The sequence below is a fragment of the Juglans microcarpa x Juglans regia genome, chromosome 2D, assembly GCF_004785595.1.
Source record: "Juglans microcarpa x Juglans regia isolate MS1-56 chromosome 2D, Jm3101_v1.0, whole genome shotgun sequence".
Taxonomy (NCBI): Eukaryota; Viridiplantae; Streptophyta; class Magnoliopsida; order Fagales; family Juglandaceae; genus Juglans; species Juglans microcarpa x Juglans regia.
In genome coordinates this window covers 22,714,874-22,728,459 of record NC_054596.1, presented here as the reverse complement: position 1 = coordinate 22,728,459, position 13,586 = coordinate 22,714,874, and the positions used below count along the sequence as shown (strand labels likewise).

General features: G+C 28.3%; 3 pseudogenes; all 3 read left to right on the top strand.

The window, feature by feature from the left end:
• The first annotated feature begins 3,479 nt into the window (after positions 1-3,479).
• LOC121249376 lies at positions 3,480-4,184 on the top strand (annotated as a pseudogene).
• Positions 4,185-8,788: 4,604 nt separating this feature from the next.
• On the top strand, positions 8,789-10,643 carry LOC121249375 (annotated as a pseudogene).
• A 1,596-nt stretch (positions 10,644-12,239) lies between these two features.
• LOC121249374 lies at positions 12,240-12,746 on the top strand (annotated as a pseudogene).
• The last annotated feature ends 840 nt before the right edge of the window (positions 12,747-13,586 follow it).

The following is a 13,586-nucleotide window of genomic DNA, read 5'->3' as shown; positions in this document are numbered from 1 at the left end:
GAGATTGTGTACTATCTATGAAATTTTTGGAGTTTTTAGATGCTTTGGGAGATAGGTTTGTAAGTGACAGATAGTAATTCTCCGACCCTTCCAGATACGGGGCATTACATTAAGATCTCAAATAACTTGCTTTCATCAACTCTTTAAAATTCTTTATTTTTTACAATACTCTGTCAATTTACGATTATAGTCAAGCCATATTAGATTATACTACCATTCAAACAAAAATACTATAATGACTTGATCTAGTATTATTAGAGATGCAATATGATGGGCCTAAATTAGGTCTAATGAGCGATTTGGATTTGAGCGATTCATGGACAAATTGGGCTCTATTTAACCAGTAATTAGTTCAAGAAAGTTTCCAAAAGCCCAAAGATAATTATTGGGTGAGTTGAATGCATTTTAAAAACTTATGATTTATTAGTCATTATGAAAAACTTATGTTAAGTATGTTTACGTTATGATAAGTTTGCTATTGAGTCTCCGACTCATTTTAGTTTTATTTTATATTTTTTAAACCACTCCAGATGAGAATATTTACGAAGATAGAGATTGCAAGACGTGAATTGGCCCGGAGAAACGTGATAGATGCCTAGATCATGTACATATATTTTAAGCTATGATTTTTATAATAACAAAGTTTGAGAAATTTTTAATGAATGATTCCGTGCACTCTCTTTTATGATTTGATTTCTGTATTTTTAATAAAAAAAATGATTTTATTATAAGAAATCTTTGTACTTAGTGCTTCCTTTATAATAACAAAAATATTTTAAAGTTAATGTCAGTAGTAGCAATCCTGCTCCTGAGAATTTCTAAAATTGATTGTATTCTTAACCGTGAGAAGCGGGGCATTACAAATACAATTGCAGAAATTTGTATTTATAATAAAACAAATTGTAGACATTTATGAAACCTAATGTCTCATATAGCTTATTTTGATCACCTACAAAAAAATAATTACACTCTTAACAATACTTTGCCAATGAGAGATTAAGGTCAGATTATGTTATAAAATAAAAGTGTTCGATCAAAAGCACAATTGCATAAATTTGTACTTAAAAAAAATAAATTAAAGACATTTGTGAAATCTAAGATCTCACAGGTTACTTTGATCAACTGTAAAAAGTTTTTTAAGTTTTTAACAATGTTTTATTAATGAGCGATTAAAGTCAGTACATGTTAGAGAATAATGTTGTTCGAACAAAAACAAATATGCAAAAATGTGTACGTATAAAAACAAATTGCAGACATTTTTTAAATCTAAATTTTCACATAGTTTACTTTCATCAACTGTAAAAAATTGATTAAATCTTTAAATATGCTCTTTCAATGAGTGATTAAAGCCAGACCATCTAGAAAATAATCTTGTTCGAACAAAAACACAACTATAAAAGTTTGTACTTATAAAAAAAATTACAGACATTTATGAAATTATGGCTAGTTTGGTTACACATCTCATGCAATCTCATCTCATTTCATCTAATAGTTACAATTTTTCCAAATGTATACACAAAATATAATAAACAATTCAACTTTTTCAAATTTCAAAACAAAAATAATATTAAAAATTATATTATGACAATATCTTATTCAATTTCATCTCATTTGTATAATCAAACAAGACCTAAGATAATCTTTTATTAACACTATCACAACAAATTGCTATAAGTTTCCATTAAAATGTTAAGTGGGAAAATAATAAAGATTTTTCTTTTGTATGTAACAATCACATTAACTAGTTATCACGATATGGGACATAACCTCTTCTTTCCCCATCTTCTAAGCACTTATCACATTGGCAAAAGAGCTAGCAAACCCTTATTAATATGTATGCTTAAACCACATGAACCAATAAATCAAACATGATTTAACAAATTTATTATTCCACATCAAATTCACAACAGATGGCTACCCAAAGAAGCTAGCAACCCCATAAACCTAACGTAACAAGATTGAAATCCCTAAACTATGGAAAGTCTCTAATGTAGTAAACGTGTTGGATATACCTTTTTCGAAACACATTCCATCATCATCTATTCTTTTTGCACATGAGATATTGCCATGAAGGTAATTATTTATTGCTCCGCTAGGTTGTGATAATTTATTTTTCATTCCATTGTAATTATAAATATAGCATGCGAGTTATTGGGAAACAGTGAAATAAATAATATATGACTCGTCGTTAGAAACTATATAAAATCAAATAATATAAGAAAGAAAATGTTTTAAAATAAAAATAAGATGTGAAAGCTATATATGCAAAACAAATAGTTTTAGGTTAATTTAAAATAATGAAATGTACACTATGATTGACTATTCAAATTTGTACTCCTAGTGACACAAGAATGAGAACCTTAAGATAGATGTGTCGCCATATTTCTTTTTTCATAACTTCTGCCTCAGTCACACCAGCAAGTGTTATTCTTTTATTCATTGTTTCTCGTATTTGTATGTGAACTCTTGTCAACATTGTTGGCTTTGCAAAAAATGCCTATAAACTTTTGAGAAGATCGATGAATTTGGGTCAAGCAAATTAAACACTTCTTCCTTAAATAACTGTCATTAACATATTAATCCAAGAGAATGAACTCAATTACTGAGACAAAGAAAAATTAATAAATTGATCAAAAGATTTTGCTACCTCAATAAATAATACTCTAATAAATTTTTTTTAAGAAGTCTTTAATAGAACGAGATACTATATTGAAATTGTAAAGGTAAATATATAAAATTACATATATAAAGAGAGAAACGAAATCGATGGAGATATATGTAATGTAAAAGCACTACATTTAGTCATCATCTAATAGGAAGGAACTACTAACAACATTGCTAGTCCTTGATCATCATAACTCGCATGCTCGAAACTTGAATGATTTGAGAACTTTTTATTGACATATTCATGTCCAAAAAATATAATTTTTTGTAACACTAAGACAATGGTTGGTCAGCAAATAAAGTATTATTTAGTGCTCGTCAGACTCAACTTATATCAGTTGAGACATTATATGTGTCACATTTTTCACCCCAATACATTGTGGGCCGGTCATGGTAGAACATAATACTATTCAAAGAACAACACAATTGCGAACAATTGTGCATATAAAAAAATAAATTGCAAAAGTTTGTTTTTTATTAATTGCAAAAAAAAAATTGTTTAACTTTTAATAATGATACGCTAACGAGTGATTAAAACCAGACTATGTTAGAGAATAATATTATTCAAATATAAACACAATTTTAAAATTTTATCCTTAAAAAAAACCAAGTTACAAATATTTGTGAAACCTAAAATCTCACAAAGTTTCCTTTCATCAATTGCAAGAAATTGTTTAAATTGTTGACAATACTCTGTGAGTTAGATATTAAAGTCAGGTCATGTTAGAGAATAAAAATGTTCAAATAAAACACAATTGTAGAATATTTATTCTATTAAAAAGATAAATTACAGATAAAAATTGTAAAACCTTATAATGGTCGTTGCTACGGCTTGTAGGCGGTGGGGGCAATCAGGAACATATTTGCAAATAAGTGGATTTAGTGGGTTTGGGGTTTCAACGTCAGTGTATGATCCATTTTTGGCTTATTTGGATTCGGTTATAAAATTGGATTGTAGGCATATTTCTAAGCACGCGAAATTGAATGGAAATCGATTATTTTTTGTTGACACATTAGCCCTAGTTAGGAGATTGGAGAGATAAGGTGTTCCCTTGAAGCAGATTGAGGCCATAACAACAGCCATGAACAACAATTTAGAAAATGTGTCTCACTAATTTGTTTCAAAGGTAGAGACACGGAAGATTGAAAAGATTCAAGAATCCAATCTGTCCAAATTCAAGTCCAAATTCTAAAGCTCACAGGAGCACCATTTTTTTTTTTTGTTACAATATGAGACTGAAAAGGATTGGGATGACATAAAAAAGATGCACAGTGAATTGAGGTCTGGCATAAAAAAGACACATAATGAATTGAGGTACGAAATTGACAAAGTCACTCATGCTTTTAGGGCCTACTTAGAAGTAGCAAATTATGATGTATTAAAATATTGCATAGGTCCTCTTGTTTCCACCTTTGCAGTTGGACTTGTTATAATTCGTATCTTGATGTAAATTTGTTGTATTGTATTACAAGTCAATTGTTGTTGCTCAAAAGAAGAAAACATATGTTATTCTTTTGAAGTTGTCTTTTGTTTTGAAAAGAATGGAAGATTTGAGAGATAATCACAAATACATAAATGAGAAATTTGACGTTTGACATCATGAGAAGTCTCATGTAATCAATGTCGTGTTCAAATATTATAATCCATTTGATGCTTTCTTCTAAAAAAATAATGGCTGGCTAACAAATAAAGTACTATATAGTACTAGTCAGACACAACTTACATCAGTTGAGACATTATATATGTCTCACCCCATTACAATGTAGTCTAATCATGGAAGAGCTGAACAATACAATTGCGAACAATTGTGCATATAAAAAAACAAATTGAAGACATTTGTGAAACTAAAGACCTCCTATAGTTTGCTTTTATCATTTGCAAAAAAAAATTGTCTAAAATTTAATAATGATACGCTAACGAGTGATTAAAGTCAGACCATATTAGAAAATGATATTATTCGAATATAAACACAATTTTAAAATTTTTTTCCTCGCAAAAATACGATATTGTAGATTTTTGTGAAACCCAAAATCTCACATAGTTTCCTTTCATCAATTACAAGAAATTGTTTAAACTGTTAACAATACTCTACCAGTTAGAGATTAAAATCTGACCATGTTAAAGAATAAAAATGTTCAAGTAAAACACAATTACAGAATATTTATTCTTATAAAAATATAAATTACAGATATTAATTGTAAGACCTTAGATCTCACATAAGTTGTTTTCATCAACTGTAAAAAATTGTTACACTTTTAACAATATTCTCTCAATTAATTATTAAAACCAGATTATGTTAGATACTAATATTATTTGAATAAAAACACAATTTCTTAGAATAATATTATTCGAACAAAAACATAATTTTAAAAATTTGTACTTTACAAAAAAAATTTGCAGACATTTGTGAAACCTAAAATTTGACATAATTCGCATTCATAAACTGCAAAAATTATTTAAGTTCTAAGAATGCTCTACCAATGAGAAATTTAAAAAGTCAGATCATGTTATAAAATAGAAATGTTCGAACAAAAATACAATTGTAAAAATTTATTCCTTAAAAAAAATGAGTTGGTCATATTTGTGGAACCTTAGACCTCATATTAGTTACTTTAATTAATTGAAAAAAATTGTTTGAGCATTTAGCAATACTTTGTCAATTAATAAGGTCATATTATAAAATAATATTGTTCAAACAAAAATGCAATTTCATAAATTTGTACTTATAGGAAAATACTTGTAGGCATTTATGAAAATTAATGTCTCAAATAATTTGTTTTGATCCACTGTAGAAAATTGTTTAAACTCTTAATAATACTCTGTTAATGAGAGTTTAGAACTAGGCCATGCTAGTGAATAAAAATTTTCAAATAAAAACACAGTTACAAAATTTTGTACTTATTACAAAATAAATTACAGATAACTATGAAACCTAAGATCTCACATAGGTTGCTTTCATCAATTGCAAAAATTTGTATAAGTTTTAAAAAATGCTCTACCAATGAGCGATTTAAGTCAGTACATGTTAGATAATACTGTTGTTCTAATAAAAACACGATTACAGAAATTTGTACGTATTAAAATAAATTGAAAATATTTGTGAAACATAAGCTCTCACATATTTTGACTTCATCAACTGTAAAAAGTTTTTTAAGTTTTTAAATATGCTCTGTCAATGAGTGATTAAAGTTAGATCATCTAAAAAATAATATTGTTCAAACAAAAATACATTAACTGCAGAAACTTGCACTTATAAAAAAATAAATTGCATGCATTTTTAAAACTAAATATCTTATATATGTTGCTTTCATCAATTACAAAAAAATTTAAACTTTTAATAATGCATTATCGATTAACGATTAAAGTCAAGCTATGTTAGATAATACTACTATTCAAACAAAAATATAATTGTAAAAGTTTATACTTATAAAAAAAAAAAATTGTAAACATTTGGAAACTTAAGATCTCACAAAGTTTGCTTTTATCAATTACAAAAATTTGCTGAAACTTTTAAATATGATATACTAATGAGAGATTGAAGTCAAACCATGCTAAAGAATCAAATTGTTCGAACAAAAACACAATTGTAAAAACTTGTACTTAGAAATAAATAAATTGTAGACGTTTGTGAAACATAAAATCTCATATAGGTTTCTTTCATCAATTGCAAAAGATTATTTAAGTTTTTAAATATGCTTTAGCAATGAGTGATTAAAATTAGATCATCTAAAAAATAGTATTGTTCAAACAAAAACACATTAACTACAAAAACTTGCACTTATAAAAAATAAATTACAGACATTTTTAAAACTAAATATCTCATATAGGTTGCTTTCATCAATTGTAAAAAAAAATTAAACTTTTAATCATGCATTATCAATTAATGATTAAAGTCAAGGCATGTTAGATAATACCACTATTCAAACAAAAATATAATTGTCAAAATTTATACTTATAAAAAAAATTGCACACATTTAGAAAACTTAAGATCTCACAAAGTTTACTTTCATCAACTACAAAAACTTATTGAACCTTTTGAATATGCTATGCTAATGAGAGATTGAAATCAAACCATGCTAGAGAATAAAAGTATTCGAACGAAAACATAATTGTAGAAATTTGTACTTAAAAATAAATAAATTGCAGACATTTGTGAAATATAAAATCTCATATAGGTTGTTTTCATTAATTGCAAAAGATTGTTTAAGTTTTCAACAATGCTCTGCCAATGAACAATTAAAGTTAGGCCATGTCAAATAATATTATTGTTCGAACAAAACACATTTGCAAAAATGTGTACGTATAAAATAAATTGCAAATATTTTTTAAACCTAAATTTTCACATAGTTTGTTTTCATCAATTGTAAAAAATTGTTTAAGTTTTTAAATATGCTCTTCTAATGATTGATTAAAGGCAGACTATCAGAAAAATAATTTTCGAGCAAAAACGCAACTATAGAAGTTTGTACTTATAAAAAAATTTACAGACATTTGTAAAATTTGGGATGGTTTGGTTACACATCTCATCTCATTTCACCTAAAATCTAAAAACAAAAATTATATTTTGATAATAATTTATTCAATTTCATCTCATCTGTATAACTAAACATGGCCTAAGATAATCTTCTATCAACACTATACAACAAATTGCTACAAGCTTCCAATAAAATGTTAAGTTAAAAAATAATAAAGATTGTTCTCTTGCTTGTAACAATCGCATTAACTAGCTATCACAATATGGGACGACCTCCTTCTTTCTCCATCTTCCAAGCATTTATCACATTGGCAAGAGCCAGTAAACCCTTATTGATATGTATACTGAAACCACATGAACTAATAAATCAAACATGATTTAACAAATTTATTATTCCACATCAAATTCATAACAAATGGCTGCCCAAAAAAGTCAGCAATCCCATAAACCTAATGTAACATGATTGAAATTCCAAAATCATGGAAAGTCTCTAATGTGGTAAACATTAGATATACCTTTTTTGAAACGTTAGATATTCTTTTTACATATGCAAAACCAATAAGAATGACTAAATATAGTTTTGCACATAAGATATTGTCACTAAAGTCATCATTTATTTCTCCGCTAGGCCGTGAGAATTTGTTTTTCGTTGCATTGTAATTATAAAGATAGCATATGAGTTATTAGGAAACGATGAAATAAATAATATATTGTTCGATTAGAAACTATATAAAATCAAATAATTTAAAAAAGAAAATGTTTTAAAATAAAAATAAGACATGAAAAGCCAAATATGCAAAACGAGTAGTTTTAAATTAATTTAAAATAATTAAATGTACACCATGATTGACTATTCATAATTGTACTCCTTGTGGCACAAGAAATGAGAATCTCGAGATAGATGTATCACCATAATTTCTATTGTTATAACTTCTGTCTCACTCATACTACAAGTTTTATTCACCCTTTCTCTTATTTGTATGTAAACTCTTGTCAGCATTAAGGGCTTCTCAAAAGATGCTCATTCAGCTTTTGAGAAGATCGATGAATTTGAGCCAAGTAAATCAAACACTTCTTCCTTGAATAATTTTCATTAACATACTAATCCAAGAGAATGAGCTCAATTACTAAAACAAAGAAAAATTTAAAAACTGGCTAAAAGTAATTGCTACGTCAATGAATTATACTCTGACAAAAAAATTTTGAGAAATTTTTAATAGAACAAGATACTATATTGGAAGAGTAAAGGTAAATATATAAAGTTTTATATATCAAGGGAGAAACGAAATCGATGGAGACATGATGCAATGTAAAAACACTCCCTTGAGTCATCATCTAATAGGAAAGAACTACTAACGACATAGTTAGTCCTCAGTCATCATAACTCCCATGCTCGAAATACTTGAATGATTTGAGAATTTTTTCATAACATATTCAAGTCCAAATAATAAAATTTTCTTTCATACTAAGACAATGAATTGTTGACAATCCTATCCCCTATCTCTTTTATCTCTCGTCTACAAAATCTTTTTCTGATAGTCTCTCTCTAGATCTTGGATTGGATCGGATTGGATTGGAGTAAAGACTTTCGTTGCCAAGGTGGAACTTGTAGGTTTTTTTAAGGTTTGAATTGTTTTCAATCCCGCACGATGGGGTTAATCAGGAACAAATTTGCAGATAAGCAAACTTACTGGATTTGGGGTTTCAACGTCTGTGTACGATCTATTTTTTGCTTCTTTTGCTTTGGTTAGGGAATTTGATTGTAGGAATATTTCTGAGCACATGAAATCGAATGAAAAACGGTTGTTTCTCGTTGACACATTAGTCCTAGTTAGGAGATTAGAGGGACATAAGTGTCATCGAAACAGACTGAAACTATAATAGCAGCCATAAAAGATAGCTTGGAAAGTGTCTCACTCATTTGTTTCAAATGCAGAGATGCAGAAGATTGAAATGATTCTAAAATCCAATATGTCCAAGTTCGAATTCCAAAGCTTGATGCAAACTTGTTGTATTTCATTACAAGTCAATTGTTGTTGCTAAAAAAAAGAAAACAAAAGTTATTCTTTTGAAACTAGCTTTTATTTTGGAAAGAAGTGAAAATTTGAGAAATAAATCTCAAATGCACAAGTGATAAATTTGACGCTTGACCTCATGAGAAGTCGCATGTAGTCAGTTTTGTGTTCTGACATTCGAGTACATTTGATATTTTTATCTCATAACAAAAAAATACAATGACTGGTTAACAAATAAAGTACTATCTAGAGCTTGGCAACTTACATTAGTTGAGACATTATATGTATCACATTTTTCACCATAATACATGGTATCTAGGTCATAATAGAGCACAATACTGTTTGAATAACAACACAATTGTGAACAATTGTACATATAAAAAAATAAATTGCAGACATTTGTGAAACTAAAGATCTCATATAGTTTACTTTTATCAATTGCAAAAAAAAATTGTTTTAAATTTAATAATGCTACGTTAATGAGTGATTAAAGCCAGACTATGTTACAGAATAATATTATTTGAATATAAGCACAATTTTAGAATTTTCTTCCTTACAAAAAATTCAAATTGCAGATACTTCAGAAACCTAAAATCTCACATAGTTTCCTTTCATCAATTTTAAAAATTTGTTGAAACTTGTTAGCAATACTATACCAGTTAGATATTAAAGTCATATCATTTTAAGGAATAAAAGTGTTCAACCAAAACATAATTGCAAAATATTTAATCCTATAAAAAGATAAATTATGGATAATAATTGTAAAACCTTAAAATGGTCATTGCTGTCGCTTTAAGGCAAAGGGGCAATCGGGAACACATTTGTAGATAAATGGATTTAGAGGGTTCAGGAAGTTTCAACGTCTGTGTACGATCCGTTTTTGGCTTCTTTGACATCGAATAAGGAATTGGATTATAAGCATATTTCCGAGCATGTGAAAGCGAATAGAAATTATTTGTTTCTCGTTGATACATTAGCCCTAATTAAAATATTAGAGGATTAAGGAGTGCTGTCAAAACAAACTAAGGCTATAACAACAACCATGAACGACAGCTTAGAAAATATGTCTCACTCATTTATTTCGAAAGCAGAGATGTTGAAGATTACAATGATTCAAGAATCCAAACTTTCCAAATTTAAGTCTGAATTCTAGAGCTCATAAGAGCACCATTTTTTTTTTATTTTTTAGCAATATGAGATTAAAAAGGTTCGTAATGACATAGAGAAGATGGCAGTGAATTGAGGTCTGATATAGAAAAGACATACAGTAAATTGAGGTATGAAATCGACAATGTTACTCATGCTTTTAAGGCCTACTTGGAAGTAAGAAATTACAATGTACTAAAATATTGCATAAGTACTCTTGTTTAAACCTTTGTGTTGGACTTGCTGTAATTCGTATCATGATATGAACTTGTTATATTGCATTACAAGTCAATTGTTATTGCTCAAAAGAAGAAAACATAAGTTATTCTTTTGAAGCTGCCTTTTGTTTTGAAAAGAATAAAAATTTTGGAAGATAAATCTGTAGTATACAATATAAAAAGATAAATTACTGATAATAATTTTAAAACCTTAGAATGGACATTGCTGCGGCTTGTAGGCGGTAGGGGCAATCGGGAACACATTTGCAGATAAGTGGATTTAATGGGTTTGGGGTTTCAACATCAATGTATGATTCATTTTTGGCTTCTTTGGCTTCGGTTAGGGAATTGGATTGTAGACATATTTCTGAGCACGTGAAATCAAATGGAAATCGATTATTTCTCATTGACACATTAGCCCTAGATAGGAGAATAGAGGGACATGATGTGTTATTAAAGTAGACTGAGGCTATAATAGTAGCCATGAACAACAGTTTGAAAAATGTGTCTCACTTATTTGTTTCTAAGACAAAGATGCAGAAGATTGAAATGATTCATGAATCAAATCTGTCCAAATTCAAGTTCGAATTTTAGAGCTCACAGGAACATCATTTTACTTTGTTATAACATGAGAATGAAAAGGTTCAGATTGACATAGAGAAGATGCACAGTGAATTGAGGTCTGACATAAAGAAGACGCGCAATCAATTGAGGTATGAAATCGATAAAGTCATTCATGTTTATAGGACCCACTTGGTAGCAGCAAATTATAATTACTAAAATACTGTATAGGTACTTTTGTTTACACCTTTACGGTTGGACTTGCTGTAATTTTATCTTAATGTAAATTTGTTGTATTGTATTACAAGTCAATTGTTGTTGCTCAAAAGAGGAAAACATATGTTATTCTTTGAAGCTATCTTTTGTTTTGGAAAGAAATGAAGATTTGAGAGATAAATCACAAGTCAAGCGAGAGATTTGACACATGATCTCATGAAAAGTCTCATTTACTCAGTGTCATGTTTAGACATTATAATCTATTTTATACTTTCATCTCAAAAAAAAAAGAAAAAAGACAATGACTGGTTACAAATAAATTACTATCTAGTGCTAGTCATACCCAACTTACATCTGTTGAGACATTATATGTATCACATATTTCACTTCAATACATAGTTGCTCAGTCATGGTAGAGCATAATACTATTCGAACAACAACACAATTGCGAACAATTGTGCATATAAAAAAATAAGTTTCAGACATTTGTGAAACTAAAGATTTCGTATTGTTTGCTTTTATCAATTGCAAAAAAAAATGTTTAAATTTTAATAATACTATGCGAACAAGTGATTAAAGCCAAACCATGTTAGAGAATAATATTATTCAAATATAAACACAATTTTAAAATTTTATCCTTATAAAAGAACCAAATTGCTCATACTTGAGAAACTTAAAATCTCACATAGTTTCCTTTCATCAATTGTAAGAAATTGTTTAAACCTGATAATAATACTCTGTCATTTAGAGATTAAAGTCAGATCATGTTAGAGAATGATAGTGTTCAAACAAAACATAATTGCAGAATATTTATTTTTATAAAATGATAATTACATATAATAATTTTAAAACCTTAGAATGGTTGTTGCTACGGCTTGTAGGTAGAGGGGGCAACCAAGAATACATTTGCGGATAAGTGGATTTAGAGGGTTTGGAGAATTTCAATGTTTGTGTACGATTCATTTTTGGTTTCGATTAAAGAATTAGATTGTAGGCATATTTCTGAGTATGTGAAATCAAATGAAAAGTGATTATTTTTCGTTGACACATTAATCCTTATTATGAGATTAGAGGGACAAGGTGTGACATCAAAACAGGCTAAGGCCATAATAGCAATCATGAACGACAACTTGAAAAATGTGTCTCACTCATTTGTTTCAAAGGCAGAGATGTAGAAGATTGCAATAACTCAAAAATCTAATCTGTCCAAATTCAAGTCCGAATTCTAGAGCTCACAGAAACACCATTTTTTTTTTACATAAAAAGATGGCAATGAATTGTGGTCTAACATAGAGAAGATGCACAATGAATTAAGGTGTGAAATCGACAAAGTCACTCATGCTTTTAAGATCCACTTGGAAGTAGCAAATTACGATGTACTATAATATTGTATGAGTACTCTTATTTCCACATTTGCGGTTGGACTTGCTATAATTCGTATTTTGTTGTGAACTTGTTGTATTGCATTATAAATAAATTGTTATTGCTCAAAAAGAGTAAACATAGGTTATTCATTCGAAGCTGCCTTTTGTTTCAGAAAAAAGTGAAGATTTGAGAGATAAACCCCAAGTACACATATGAGAGATTTGACGCTTGACCTAATTAGAAGTTTCAGGTAATCAGTGTCATGTTCAGACATTATAATCCATTTGATGCTTTCATCTAAAAATAATAATAATAATAATAATAGATGGTTAACAAATAAAGTATTATTTAGTTCTAGTCACACTCAACTTACATTAGTTGAGATATTATATGTGTTATATTTTTCACCCCAACACATGGTAGCCCGGTTATGGTAGAGCATAATATTGTTCGAATAACAACACAATTCTAAACAATTGTGCATATAAAAAAATAAATTACAGACATTTATTAAACTAAAGACTTTGTATAGTTTGCTTCCATCAATTACGAAAAAAAATGTTTAAATTTTAATAATGCTACGCTAATGAGTAATTAAAGCTAGACCATGTTAGAGAATATATTATTCGAACCTAAACACAATTTTAAAATTTTATCCTTACAAAAAAACCAAATTGCAAATATTTATGAAACCTAAAATCTCACATAGTTGTCTTTCATCAATTGTAAGAAATTGTTTAAACTGTTAACAATATTATGCCAGTTAAATATTAAAGTCAGACTATGTTATAGAATAAAATTGTTCAAACAAAAGACAATTTATGAATATTTATTCTTATGAAAAGATAAATCATAGATATTAATTGTAAAACCTTTGATCTCACATAAGTTGTTTTCATCAACAGCAAAAAATTGTTACACTTTTA